Source organism: Suricata suricatta, chromosome 6, assembly GCF_006229205.1.
Source record: "Suricata suricatta isolate VVHF042 chromosome 6, meerkat_22Aug2017_6uvM2_HiC, whole genome shotgun sequence".
Taxonomy (NCBI): domain Eukaryota; kingdom Metazoa; phylum Chordata; class Mammalia; order Carnivora; family Herpestidae; genus Suricata; species Suricata suricatta.
In genome coordinates, this window is record NC_043705.1 from 89,163,198 (window position 1) to 89,177,231 (window position 14,034).

The window sequence follows — 14,034 nt, forward strand, 5'->3', positions numbered from 1 at the left end:
TGCTCCTAAGGCCTAGGGAAGGTTTATGATGAATGAGGTCGATTTCAGCTTTCAGCATATTAAAATAATTAAGAAAGGGTCTGTACCATATCTTGGTTTGTAACCTAAAAAAAATCAGACTCTGTAATATTTTGCCTTGAAATACCACTAAATTTGTCCTGCAATACAAACAATGCAATTACCAAATATTAACAAATGGATGACTTAAGTGATATAGCTTATGATTCATAAACTTTCTTTAAATTTACAATGAGTAGCAAAGTGTTAGTGCTTCAGGAAGGATGTATTTATGCCTAACTATAGGCAGAGACGAATTCCGATAAAGTATTCTTTAAACAAGAGTTACGAATAGATAAAATACAGATAGTAATTGCACTAAATGTGTTCATTGACAAGCGATATTAGCAACATTTCCCTCCTTCCCTAACCAGATGTGATGTGCTTCTAATGATGCACATTACTCGTGGACGCAAATAACATTAAACCAAAGGAAAAAAGTAGTGAATATGCATGCAATTCAAAATTTAAAAATAAATATCGCTTCATTCACTTTGCAGCTTTCTGTAGGATTAAATGAGATAGGCTGCTGGTCTTTGTAAAACCCTTAGCACAGAACCTGGCACAAACTAGGCAGTCGATAAAGGCTAGTGCCTTTCTTCCTTTGTTCCCTTTATTGAATTATCTTCTCAGTTTACTTCTTATAAAAATATTGTGTTTCCCACATAGATGAGTAACATTAAATATCACTCTCTGTTATTGATTTGGGATGTTAGGAATGCAAAAGAGAAGATGCAGGGGCTCACGGCAGATAGAAAGCAAACTTACAACTGAGAAATCACTCTGTGGGTTTGTTGTTGTTGCTACTCGCTTTGGATAATGTGCAATTATAGAAATTTACAAAGATCCTTTTAAAGTGGGTGATGTCCTACTTTCAAAGCCAGTTCGCTCAGGCATAGATCAACTCAGAGACTGACTGTCGCCTTGCTATTGAATTCGAGCTATACTTCTGACAAGTATGACAGCCACATCATCGCTTTAATCACCCAATAATCCGCTGTGTCTCTTTATGCTAATAAATAAAACATCCTTCGTTAAATATTTCCTAGTAAGCAATAGCCGACCTGTAATCTCCACCCCTATATGTTACAAAGTAAAATGATCTAACAGTAATAAAATCCAATCAAATCATGTCTAGGAGTTTTATAGACAACTAATAGCTGCGATTGCAAAGCGCACATCAGATACCAATTGAAGGGTACTTTTCTCTTTAATATAATGTACTATGCATATTTCACTAACTGTCTCATGATATCAAATGAATTTAACAAGATGATTATGTAGGTCAAATTACTTAGTAAGTTCTTTTAAGAATGGCTTTTAGACCTATTATGACTTTTAATGGTGCAATTTGTTAAATGATTGGAATTTCTAGAATCCTGCCTGCAAGTGCCTGTCAGAGACACTTGCTCTGCCCTGGTGATCTATTTTTAAAACCTACTTCTCGCTTGTGGCAATTGAAACAAAAACGACCACCGAAGAGCGACTTCTCAAAGCTCATTCCTCATTTTCAATTATTTAAGCTACTTCTTTATCACCAAATCGTAATTTGAATATTCTACTTTCAAATAGCCTTCTGACCAAATTTCTTCCAGCTTGGTATGAAGATGTCCTGAGGGTTATTTTCTCCTCCCAGATATTTAAATGTGACCCTGCTTAATTTATCTTAGGAACTATGTACAAAATAGGTTTTACCAGAGCTTAAACTTTTAAAAGTGGTGGGCCGTTCTATAATTGTACATCTGTGACGGTAAATTTAAGGGAAAACTAATGAAATATGATTGAAATATTCGGTCTTCGCACGTGGAGTTGTCTTTCAGTATTTTTGTAGATATTTCAACTCAGTTTAAGAAAGCTTACTATTTAAGACATCTTAAGTTTTGAAAAATGCCCGTCGAAAAATCACATATATTTCATATGTTTAAAAGCCATTTTATAAAGTATTTGAAAATGACTTGATGTAATAATTAGTCTCAGACATCAACATCCTTTAAAAACTAATCTTTTGTCTTTGGTTTCTCCACACTTCACATTGAGATTCCTGTAAAACTCTAAACAGCCTTAAAATCTTAGTGCTTTCTGGTAATTCTGATCAATAGCAGAAGGCTCCACACCCCAAAGTTTGACATTCTTCTTACTGGAAAGCAGAGAACATTCTGGAGCAGAAGTTCCAGGTACAGTTGGGGGACAGTGGTTCTGTTCGTCCTCCACCCTTGGACTCACAAGATGGCCCTGGAAGAGAATCCCTCGGCCCCACGGAGCCCATGGCACAGCTTGGAAATGAGGCTAACAGCTCTTGATCCCTACTCCTTGGGGCAGTCATAAGGCTTAATGAGCTCACTGTGCACATTCTCATTTTCTCTCATGCCTTCAGTGAGTCCTAGGTAGGGGGCAGAGCAAAAGCGGAATATGGAAGTCTGCCTGCATGTCTGGGTGAAAGTCACTATAGAACAGTGTTATTTAATTTTTCTACTTCTTTCAGTTCAATGGATGCACAACATTCACAATCCTCTCTAAGCCCATCAACCACAAAAACTTAATTAGATATTATATCTCCTTGGTTTAAAATAGTATTTAATTTTACATAATGTGTTCAGCCAAAATATTAGGATTCCCTAAACAGAAATGTTCCCTCTATTTTTTCCCCTTGGGCTTTTATTTCAATTTTTTTGTAGCTTTTAAAAAAATTATTCTCCTTAAAGTATGATTTCGGCAGTTTCCCTCTGTGAAACATCACTAACTCCCCTGCTACCACTACTTAATTGAAGATGTAATCCCCACTTAGTGACTGTGCAGCCTCCCAGATACCAAGTGTGGCAATGAGTAAATATTAACATTCCCGTTAAATGCGCACTGCCTCTTATTCCTTTCCCCCCACAAATTGTCTTCCTGCTCCTCCGAGTGTCATCTAAAGTGAGATTATATTAACTGTGCCTTATACGAGGCTTAGAGCACTGGAGTTGAAATTAATGGACAAATATCCTGTTCACTTATGGAGTAAATGAACACTTGATCTTTGGGCCATACCCAGGTGTTACAGACAGGCGCGGGCGAAGAGGGCACATCCAACAAAGAATGCCACATGATGGGCTACATTAGCGTCCTTTCCTTGCTTGAGGGACAAAAAACAAAATTAAAGCAAATTTCAAAATGAATAAATAACCCTTAGAACACAACAGCTCAGGGCTGTATCGAATCCAGCCAAGACTACCCTTTTAATGATCTCTCCAAATACGTTGGCACTCTGTTTCAGTCCCTGGGAGTCTTGGTATTCGGTCCGTTTGCTTTTCTGTTCCAAAACACCTCAGTTCCATCTGTGGGGTGAACACTGAGACCAGTGTAACTGTCCCCCCACTCCAAGCTCCGTGGCGGATACCTGGTCTCTAATCCAAATAACTCGAAACAGGACCAAATTCAGTTCGGAAGTAGTTGGTTTTCTTCCGTGCTATAGACGTTGAGGACTCCCTAAAGAAGCGCTTGTTTCCCAAGTGACAGCAGGGGGCACTAGAGTCTACCACACGGAGACTAAGGCTGTCTCGCCACACTCACCACAAATTGTGTGACACACCAAGGTCAGGAACATCTCCATTAAAAAAGAAAAGAACCCCCCACCCCACCCCACCCCACCACCGCCCCTCCGCCGATTATTCCGTCTGTGTGCTCTGGTGCTGTGAGAGAGCCTTTCAGTGGGGACACACTGCTTATGCTCTGATCCGCATGGAGGTGTCTCCAGTGCGCATGTCCCCATTAGCATCGACACATTTGTGTACATAAATGCACATGTATCATTTTTTTAATCAAAACTAGAAGGGAAAATTATTACATAACAACAACCTCAATTCTACTGAGAGACCTGTCCCGGTGATCCTAAGGGGCCCTGTGAACATCTGCTCAGCATCAGTCCCCCACGAAGAAATTATTCTTCCGCTCATTTGAAAGACAGGTAAACTAACGGTCAGACTGGTACAGATGACAAAGGCAGTCTCCATCAGTGAACTAATAAAGCTTGGGAGCGCAGCTAGCCAAGGCTTTCAGCGTCAGACAAGCATTCATTTGTTATTCCAAATAGCATTTAAGGCTGACATTAGTTATGAAGGCCAAAAACCATGGTTAAAAGGCCTCTTCTTTCCTGGAGCACCTGGGAAGCGTCCAGGCCATTAAGTGTGCGCAGTGGCGGCCCTGTTTATTCAGAACGCATTTGTTACTGAGGAAGACTAGGAAATGAGTCAGATCGATTCCTGGCCCATCAAAATGTGGGAGACGGATCTAGTTGTGTCCCAAGCATGGACATTCTAGCTTTATCAGAGGGACCATCCCAGGGCTCCTAAGGGGGCAGTGTGTCCTGGGGTTTCCTGTTATAGAAGGGTCTGGAACAGATTAATTTTAGGATAAGGCTCTTGTCTGCTTTCTTCATTTGTTGGTCCTTTGCATTCTTTGGAAGGGCTCAAGGTTTCACCATTCTGCAAGCGCGGGTTTATGAGACATAGAACCATTTCTCTACAAGACAACTCCGTTTCTGTCATGAATGTGGCAGAAAGGTCATTTCAGTCAGGTCACTGTCTCTCTGGGTTGCTCTCAGTTCTGGGGGCTACAGGGTGCCAACACAAGCCAGACAGTTGTCCTCAGCCACTGTCCTGCCTGCTGGCACTCAGGGGAGGACCAGGACCCAACCTTGGTCCTGCGTCCCTGCCAGACTGTCATTCCAGACTGGCCCCACCTGGGGCATCTGCGAGTCGTTTTACATCATCCCTGTGCCCTCTGGGGGGTGGGCCACTCAGAGAGGGGGTCTCAGGCCCATCTGTCTAACTTCACAGCCATTTCTGCCATGAAATGTACTGTCTCTGCATGTTGAGTGGGATGGAGGGCCCAGGCTTCCGTGGGGACAGATTTCTCACAGCATTCTGGGTTTTCTGCCGTTCCCTTAACTCTCAACTTCTTTTTGCTCACTCCTGCTTCAGCCTGCAAGCTTCAGCCAGCTTTGCTCCATGGACTCATTATTTCCCCCTCTCAAATCCACTGCTCAGGCCTACAGTCCCACAGAGCTTAGGCTTTGAAACTCCAAGGATTTTTCTCATTCTACTGCTATCCCTTCCCTCAGGCAAAGATGCCACCTGGTCTTATTCTGCTCTAGACTGAATGAGGGAGGGGGCAGGGAAATCAGGGGTCCAAGAAAACACAGAGAGGAAAAAAGATCAATTGAAAATCCAAAATACTATCTTTGCCCATGCACAGTAAAAGCAATCATAAGATATAGAGAACCAGGGAGAAAGAACATGTAATAGAGGTAGAAAATCAAGTCCAGAGGGAAAAAGCATATAACCTACCATTCATATGGCTAACGTATTATTGAGCTTAGAATTTGTCTTTGAGCTTCCTGGCAGCCAAAGGGAAAATACAAAAGGGAGACACAGTCATGTTACACACTTGTTTTCGAAGCAGAGAAAATGTGCAAACACATAAGAGCAATAAAAAGGTTTTCTCTTCCCCTGAGTTTCAAAAGACTTGTCACTTGGGACCTTACAACGGCAGCCCCGGGGGAGAGATGAGCAACTTGACAATCAGGGTAGATCCAGAAACGAGCTGCAGGCTTTTCTGTAGTGCTAGTGGCTCCAGACCACAAGTTTGAAGACAGAGCAGAAGCGTTGCCAGGCTGCCCTGGCATCCTATCAACTAGCTTTCTGCTTGCTTTCTCTTTCCACCTCCCGCAACCTTTTTTTTTTTTTTAAATATTTCAAAGTAGTAAATGTTTGGAATTGATTTCAAAAATACAGGGGACAAAGAAAAGAAAATTAAACACCAAGAAAGAGTACAAGTAGTGAACATTTGGTCGCCCTCCTTCCCCGTGTCCCATTCCCCAGCTGCCTTCTCCACAGCAGGCTTGTACCTAGCTCCTCCTTCCTTCCAGAGTCCGTCGATGCATGTATGAAGAATATTTAGCCTTTCTCATCTTTTTTCTTTTTTTACACAAATGTAAGTTAGCCTGCACCTCCTTCTGTACTTGTTTTTTCACTCGGCAATCTATCTGGAGGTTGTTACCTGTCAGTCTGTTATTTAAATGGTTGCAGAGTATTCAATGATGTCATCATTCTCTATGTTATTGAGTCCAATCCCTATTGATATTTATTTAGATTATTTACAATCGATTGCTTTTTTAAATGGTGCTGCAATGGAATTACCTTGCACGTACTTTTTTGAAACACAAAAGTGTATCTATTGGATAAAGACCTCTTTGTGGAATCATCCAGTTAAAGTAATGGGCATTTTAAATTAGTAAAGACATTGTCAAATGGGACGGCAGAAAGGTTGAACAAATAACACTCTTCCAGAAGCCTATGAGAGTGCCTGTTTTCCCAACTCTTGCCAACATAGTGGATTGTCAACATTTTTTGCCTTGGCCAATTGGGTAATGTTGTCTTTCTTGATTGTTGGCACTGGCCATTTATCAAGGAGGAAAATTAGGTGGAGTGATGCTCGACAGTCAGGTTCGTCTAAATTATACAGACAGGACTGGATACCTCGTGTGTGGTCCACCACACAGTGAAAACCTGGAGCCTTCTGTTGAAAAATCGAGAATTCCAAGATGGCAGCAGTCAAGCAGGGAGCCAAGTGGGGGCCTCTCCCAAATGCGGGGCAACTGCACAGCTTGCAAGCCCATGAAGCTGGCCCTGCCTACAGGGAAAAAGAGAACAACGGGACACCAAATAATCATTAATCATGATAAGCTGGCGATGTCCATCAGGGCAGTAAATCATACATGAAAAAGGACAGACCAGACTGCTCTTGCACACAGCCTAAAGCTTCACAGACATGGCTATGCTTGTGTTCACAGACTCAGATCAGAGGTGTGTTGTTTTGGCATCTCAGGAAATAGAGCTTATGCCAAGAATTATTAGTTAAATCCTATGAACGTGCTCTGGTTAGAGTGGCAATCTCATAGGGTTCTGGGTAGGTAATCCTATGTTGCTATGTGCAGGTTCCCCTGAAAGCAGACTGTGAGACAAGGACAGGGGTACAAGTAATTATCGGCAGTCATCTCAGGAGACAATGGCAAGAGAGTAGGAGGTGAGACAGGAAGGGAAGTCAGCCAGTGAAAGGTGTGTTTCCACGCAAGTTCCCACTGTGGCAAGTGGTGTTCAGTGTCATGGGGGACCTCTAGGAGATGGCAGAATATGCCTCTCAACCCAGGGCCAGCACCCTGATCCATCCCCTCTCTGCCCATTGTTGGTGGAGGGCAAGAAACATTACCTCGCCGCTGGGGGGCAACAGAGCTTGTCCTCCCATGGCCAGGGTTGAAGCCCGCAGGCTGCGAGGCACAGCTGTGGACCCCAAGGAGAAGGATGGTGTAACGGAGCTGTTGGTGTCCCTGTGCCCATATTCAGTGCCCTCCCTGTGCAGTCACTACAAAGAGTCAGCCATCATAGTTACAGATGAGCTCACAGAGGTGGTAGCCCTCACATCTGCAGTGATGCAGAGGACAGACGTGCAGTGTTGAAGTCATTAGGGTAAGCATCCTCTTGCTGCGTTTGCTCCTGAAGCTCACTTTATGGCAAACACAGTCTGAGCTGCCTTATGAATGGAAGACTCAGGATGTGCTCGCTGCTGGCTGAGAATGGTGATCGCCTGTGCTGGGGCAGGGGTCGGGGGTGGGGGGCAGCCATACACAGGGGTGAGAAAGGAAGGAGCAGCCTGGAGTCTTTGCCAGATCTCTCGTGGAATAGTTTGCAAGTTGGCCATACGTTACACACAGTGAGGATTCTCCCCCTTCTAACAATTTCTCTGTCGAGACAAAACGCTTGCAGTCTCCCCCTAACTCACTGCTTCTTTTTCCGGGAGCTAGTCAACTGACCTCTCCATGACTAATCCACCCTTAATAACAGCCTTTCCATCCCCTCCTTGGTACCTGCGGGCTCCTTCGGGAGAAGTGTGTCATTCGCCACAGCTCCTGTGGTTCCCCAAAGGCCCATTTTTGGCGAGGGCAAGAAATTCTTTGTCTTTATCCTTAAAGGAAAGACTGGATGCTGAAATTCTCTTTAAATGGTGATCTTTTTGTTTCCATTGGAAAAATCTTCCCAGGGGCCTTTGATCATTGAGCATATTTTATTTTATTTTTTTAATCTTTTTATTAATATATTTTTTATGTTTTTTATTTATTTTTGAGAGACAGTGCGAGCAGGGGAGGGTCAGAGAGAGAGGGAGACATAGAATCTGAAACAGGCTCCAGGCTCTGAGCTGTCAGCACAGAGCCCGATGCCGGGCTCGAACCCACGAACCGTGGGATCATGACCTGAGCTGAATCCGGACGCTTAACTGACTGAGCCACCCAGGCGCCCCATATTGAGCATATTTTAAACAAATCAAGTAAGTAGATATGCATCTTTAACATGTCAGCAAGGCTGTTTTTAAAAAAGCCTTTCCAAAGTTTGAATCAGCATTAGCCCTGTTTGTTCTAGGAGCTGAGAACTCGGTACCATTCAAGAACGGGTCCCCATTACCTCTGGTCTCCTTCCCTGATGACCATCCGCTCTGAGTCGCCTGTCGCCTCTCTGGAGTCAGCTGGCAGTATCAAAGCCAAGACCGTATGAAGAAGGCCAGAGGGAGACAGACAGAGAGAACAGCGGGGGCAGGCGGGCAAATGCATCTGTGGTCTCGGGTATTTCTGCCAGAACCAACACACTGCTGTTTGGTGGGTTTTTTTTTTTTTTTTGCTTGTCAAGAGTCTGCTTGGAAATGAGTGTATCCAGACTGGCTTTCTCTTTCCCTGTTCAAAGTTCTTGTTGAGGAGAGCTCGGTGATGAACCCCCCCATGGTCCCAGCCCACCCTCAGCTCTTGCACTCAAGGCTCTGCATCAGTGTGCCTGTGGGTGGGCTTCTCTGCAAGTGTATTTGCAGAACGGGCTACTCCACCTCCAGAAGATAATCAGCCCTGCTATTTATCCAGCAGCTGAGCTGTGTGTGGTGGGCGGAGAGCAGCAAAGCAGGTAGGGTGGTGCCCGGATCACAGGGAAGGAAGGACGCTGCTGTACTGCAGAGAGGGTAGGAAACTTGCCCAGGGCCACAGAGCTATCTGGCAGGATGCTGGGATTTGAACCTACCCGGTCTCACTCCCACCCCGGCCTCACTGTCGCAGGTGACTGGAGCGCCACAGGGGAGTCTGGACAGCAGTCCCCTGGTCTCGATTACTCAGGCCTGCCACACCTCTACTCCAATTCTTCAGAGCTGGCTCACTTTGGAGGAGGTTTCTGGAGCCCAGGGCCATCCTCCCTCACCCTTCTGGGAGTCCCTCTTTCACAGCCTGAATCTTTAGTCCTGTTTCTAGCCTCCCCTCCAGGCCCATGTTCCCCCCCCCCCCCCCCCCCCCCCCCCCCCCCCCCCCCCCCCCCCCCCCCCCCCGCACCCACCACCAGAGGGACTTCCGCGAAGTTCAACACCCCTCCATCAGCACACACACCTTTGCATAAAGTCTTCCCATGCCTCGGCACACACGATTGCTGTCCCAGCTCCCAGCCGAGGAAGTCAGGCCCAGAACAGTCCCTTGCACTCCCAGCTGTCTTTCACGCCCTGGCCTGCCACCTTGTTCACTTCCCATTTTTGGGCAGCTTTTCCCCTGAGTCAGCCTCCTCTGCACAGTTAGCCCAACCCCGACACAGACCTCTTCCGTGTTTCTCCTTTGTGTCCCTCTGGACCCAGTCCTCACACCTACCCCCTGCCCCCCACCCTAGACATCTGTCTGCCCTGGAGAGGTCATACACAGTAGACAGTAGAGGCAGCCTTTTATTGTGATGTCTCTAGCACCGGCCACAGGGTAGGGCCTAGTGCTGGAGGAGGAGGTAGTCCGTCGAACCCAGAGGTGGAGAGATCAACTTTGATATTTGTAAGATGGGAAGGACACTGGAAGGTTTCTACTGACCCCCACTCCCTTGCCAGGGAAGATTTCAGCAGCAGGTTTTGATCAAGGAACCTGGAGATGTCACGCACAAGGTGAAAGACAGGGAGGGCATTAGGGGTTGGAAGAAAGACAAAGGAAACCAAACAGATTTCAAATGGCACCAAGTACATTTTCAAACTTCCTGCTCTAATGTTGCCGTTCTGCGCCTGACTCTCCTACTTGTCCAAGGTGACCTTGGGGCCAGGCAGGGACTTCTCGCCAGGGATTCTCCCAGGCTTCTGTCCTTTCTGCCTTCTTGTCATCTACACTGAAACTGGCCTCGTGTCTCCCACCACTGCCCAGTCCCCTCCCCGCACATTCTGCAATGCAAGTCATCCAGGGTGAGTAAATGTAGCCCAGACCTAACATGTATCTAAATTCACTCATTACTGGAAAAGCTATTGGTGTTGATGTGTAAGGACATCCATTTTAATTATGGAAAGGGACCTCCTTATCAATTATTTAGAGCCCACAGAAAAGAATACACTGAAAATAAGAGAGAAAAATTAGCTCTGTCTTTTGCCTCAAATTTGACATGGGGGTCATTATGGTACATGCACACCCACCACACTACACACACACACACACACACACAGAGGCATAAACACACAAACACTGGGGTCCACCCTTATTTTTATTCCATTCTCCAGATTCTCAGAATGCTATGTTTTTGAAGAGGGATAAAACAGCATAAATTTAAATATTGGCCGTTTGAGAAAAGCCATTGGAAAAAAAAATGTCATGAGCTGGCATAATGGATTTCAAAGAATATTTAGTTGAAGTAACTGATACCCCTCTGAACTCAAATCAGTCTGCAGAGCTAGTCAAAACAAAGTGAAAGATTGGAGATAATTATCCAAATCATAGGGTAAAAATACCTTCTGAAGCATCCCAGTAATTGAGATAAGAAGGTTCCCTGGGCATTTATCCTCTAAAGTTGCTTAGTTAAAAAGTGTCCTCAACACTTTGCACATGTAATAGCATTTTATCTTATGAGCATTTTAGGTTCAATGTATCCATGCTGGATTCTGAAAATTATAGGAAAATGCAGGACATTTTTAAATGCTTAAAATTTTGAGGTTTGAGACCTTAGTGAGTTCCTATCATTTTCTTTTCTTTTCAAAAAAAAATTTTTAATGTTAATTTATTTTTGAGAGAGAGAAACAAAGAACAAACAGGAGAGGGGTAGAGAGAGAGGGAGACACAGAATCTGAAGCAGGCTCCAGGCTCCGAGCTGTCAGCACAGAGCCTGACATGCGGCCCGAATGCACAAACCGTGAGATCATGACCTGAGCTGAAATCTGGTGCTCAACTTACTAAGCCACGAGGCGCCCCAAGTTCCTACCGTTTTCAAGGCATGGTGCCAGCTTCAGAAGAAACAAATGCTAAGTCATGCCCTGCCTTAGTCTCATAGTTCGTCTTTTGATGTCTTACCTTTTTTGTGTTTCATCATTTTTTGGTTTTTGTTTTTTTAAATCTTGATGTCCTACATGTTTAAAAAAATTTTGAAAAACTTTGAACCATATAAACTAAAAAAAAAAAGGGTTTTGGTGGTGGCACCTTGGGTCATTTTTTTTTTACCCTCACTACTCTTCCACATCTTAGACATTATTGTAACTTTTGAATTAATTCCAAACATATTTTCTTTAAGTTTTGCAAATGACCATATGATACAGTAAAAAGTAAAGGCCTCCCCCACTCCAGCAATCTTTCCTCCGCAATAACTTGAGCAAATCCTGTCAGCCTTTGGTTCTGTGCCCATATAAGGTTACATATACAAGTATTTTTTTTAAATGGGGTGTCATATACATATGATTTTGCAATTAAATTGTTTTACTTAATAATGCATTGTGGACATCTTTCCATGTCAGTAGCTATTAAGCTCTCTTCAATTCTTCTGATGGTTGCCTTTCATTCCGTAGTATGAATGATTTTATTTTATGTGACCGATCTCTACATGATGGACATATGGTTATTCCAGTGTTTTCTACTGACAGCCACTGCTGTGATGAACAAGCAGGTACACATAGCTTTGGATATTTATGCTAGTATTCCTAAAATGCCTTTTTAAAAAAATTGAGGTGAAATTCACATGACATTTAATTAACTTTTAATGTGTACAATTCAGTGTGGCATGTAGTGTCTTCACAATGTGGTGAAACGACCACCTCTCTCTAGTTCTGGAACTTTTCCATCCCCCCAGAAAGACACACCGAATCCATTAAGTAATCACTCATAATTCTCCCCTCCCCTTGCCCCTGGCAGCCACCCAGCTCTTTTCTGTCTCCATGGATTTACCTTTTCTGGACATTTCATATAAATGGAATCATACAGTGTGAGACCTTTTTGCCTGACTTCTTTCACTTAGCATAATGTTTTGGAGTTTCATCTGGGTTGCAGATGTATGGGTACTTCCTTCCTTTTAATTGGCTGGATAATATTCCATTGTGAGCACAGACCATAATTTGTTTATCCATTCACCCATTGAAGGACTGAAACCCCATCTCAGAGGGAAGAGCTGGGAAGAGCCGGGGGTCCGGACATTGACACTCACTGGTCTCAGGCATTGTGTCTCTTTCTTGAAGGAGCCTAGGCTGTTTTGCTGCAGATCCTGGAGAACTTGTGTCCAAGACTTTTTGTTGGGTTTTGTTTTTGTTTTTCTCTTTTATCCAAGAGCAAGATAAAAGAATCTTTGGCCTGCAAATGCCTTACCATGTGGAGTTTTCAAATCGAAAAGAATGTTAGAAAAGTAACTGGCTGGATCAAATTTTTATTATGCATGCTAGGAAAGAACCCTACAAAGGATTCCCACTGCTCCTAGACCAGGCCCTCAGGGGCTGGAAAAGATGGCACCGATAATAGCCTCTTATACTTCAGCCAGGGTTGTGTGGGGTTGGTGGCAGGGAGGGGGTGACGTCCTATAACCTGACAAAATATATCTACTTAGGGTCAGTATTTCTCCTGAGCACTACAAATGCAAGTTGTATTCCTCTCTCCTTCTCACTTAATGTTTTCCCTGGTTCCTTAAATCTTCAAAAAAAAAATTTTCTTTATTTATTTTTGACAGAGAGAGAGAGACAGAATGCAAGCAGGGGAGGAACAGAGAAAGAGAGGGAGACATAGAATCCGAAGCAGGCTCAGGGCTCCAAGCTGTCAGCACAGAGCCCGATGCGGGGCTCGAACTCATAAACCAAGAAATCATGACCTGAGCCAAAGTTGGATGCTTAACTGACTGAGGCTCCCAGGGACCCCTAAACCTTTTTAAAAAGCCTATTCCATGCCAAACACAGAGGATGTAAAGAAGGTAAGAAATGGCCCCTGCTGTCTGTGTCACAGTAGGGGAGAGAGACATGGAAGGAAAGAGAGTCGCCCCTCTGGGGCCAAGAGGACAGAGCAAGGATGAGCATGCACCAGCTCACCCAGATAAAAATGGGAGCATCCACTTGCTTGTCTGGATGCCCATTTGACTGACATCTGGTGCACAAAGGTGCAGAGGAATCACGGGGTTCATCGCTTCGGCCCACCAGAGTCAGTGCTGTGAAGTTTCCACTGACCTGGGTTCAAATTTGGCTCTACTCTGCAGCTGCATAACCTGGGGCAGGGGCCTTCCCCTTACAAAGGCTTCACCTGCTGACCCAAAAAACGAGGCATGGGCTGGCTGGCTGCTGTCAAGTTTAGATGTATGTAAGCACATGGCGCATAATACTCAGTGAATAACATTTGTCCTTTTCCTAGTTCCACGTCCATCCATCTTCCCCATGGCTTCTGAGCCAACAGTCACTCACAGTCCTATTCCCAACTCACCCAGGACAATGGTGCCCCAGGAAATGTCTCTGGAGGGCTACAGGCTGCCCTGTGCTCTTCTCCTACTTTGCAGAAAATTTGGTGTCTTTCAAGTTAGAGTTGGCGTTCAATGACCATTTTGTTCAGCTCCCAGCAAACCGCATTTTAAAGGCTGAGCCTCTTACCTCCAGCCAGTGCTCCCAGGAGCCCCCCAGCTCCTGAGAAATCACCCCAACCTGGCCTCCCACAAGAGGGTCGTCCTCTCCTGA

General features: G+C 44.6%; 1 long non-coding RNA gene across 1 annotated transcript; it reads left to right on the top strand.

Annotated features, from left to right (window-relative positions):
* The first annotated feature begins 7,566 nt into the window (after window positions 1–7,566).
* LOC115293812 lies at window positions 7,567–12,690 on the top strand. The gene is made up of 4 exons (XR_003909613.1): window positions 7,567–7,669; window positions 8,508–8,740; window positions 11,905–12,002; window positions 12,568–12,690. It is a non-coding gene; the product is annotated as an uncharacterized LOC115293812 (long non-coding RNA).
* Window positions 12,691–14,034: the final 1,344 nt, after the last annotated feature.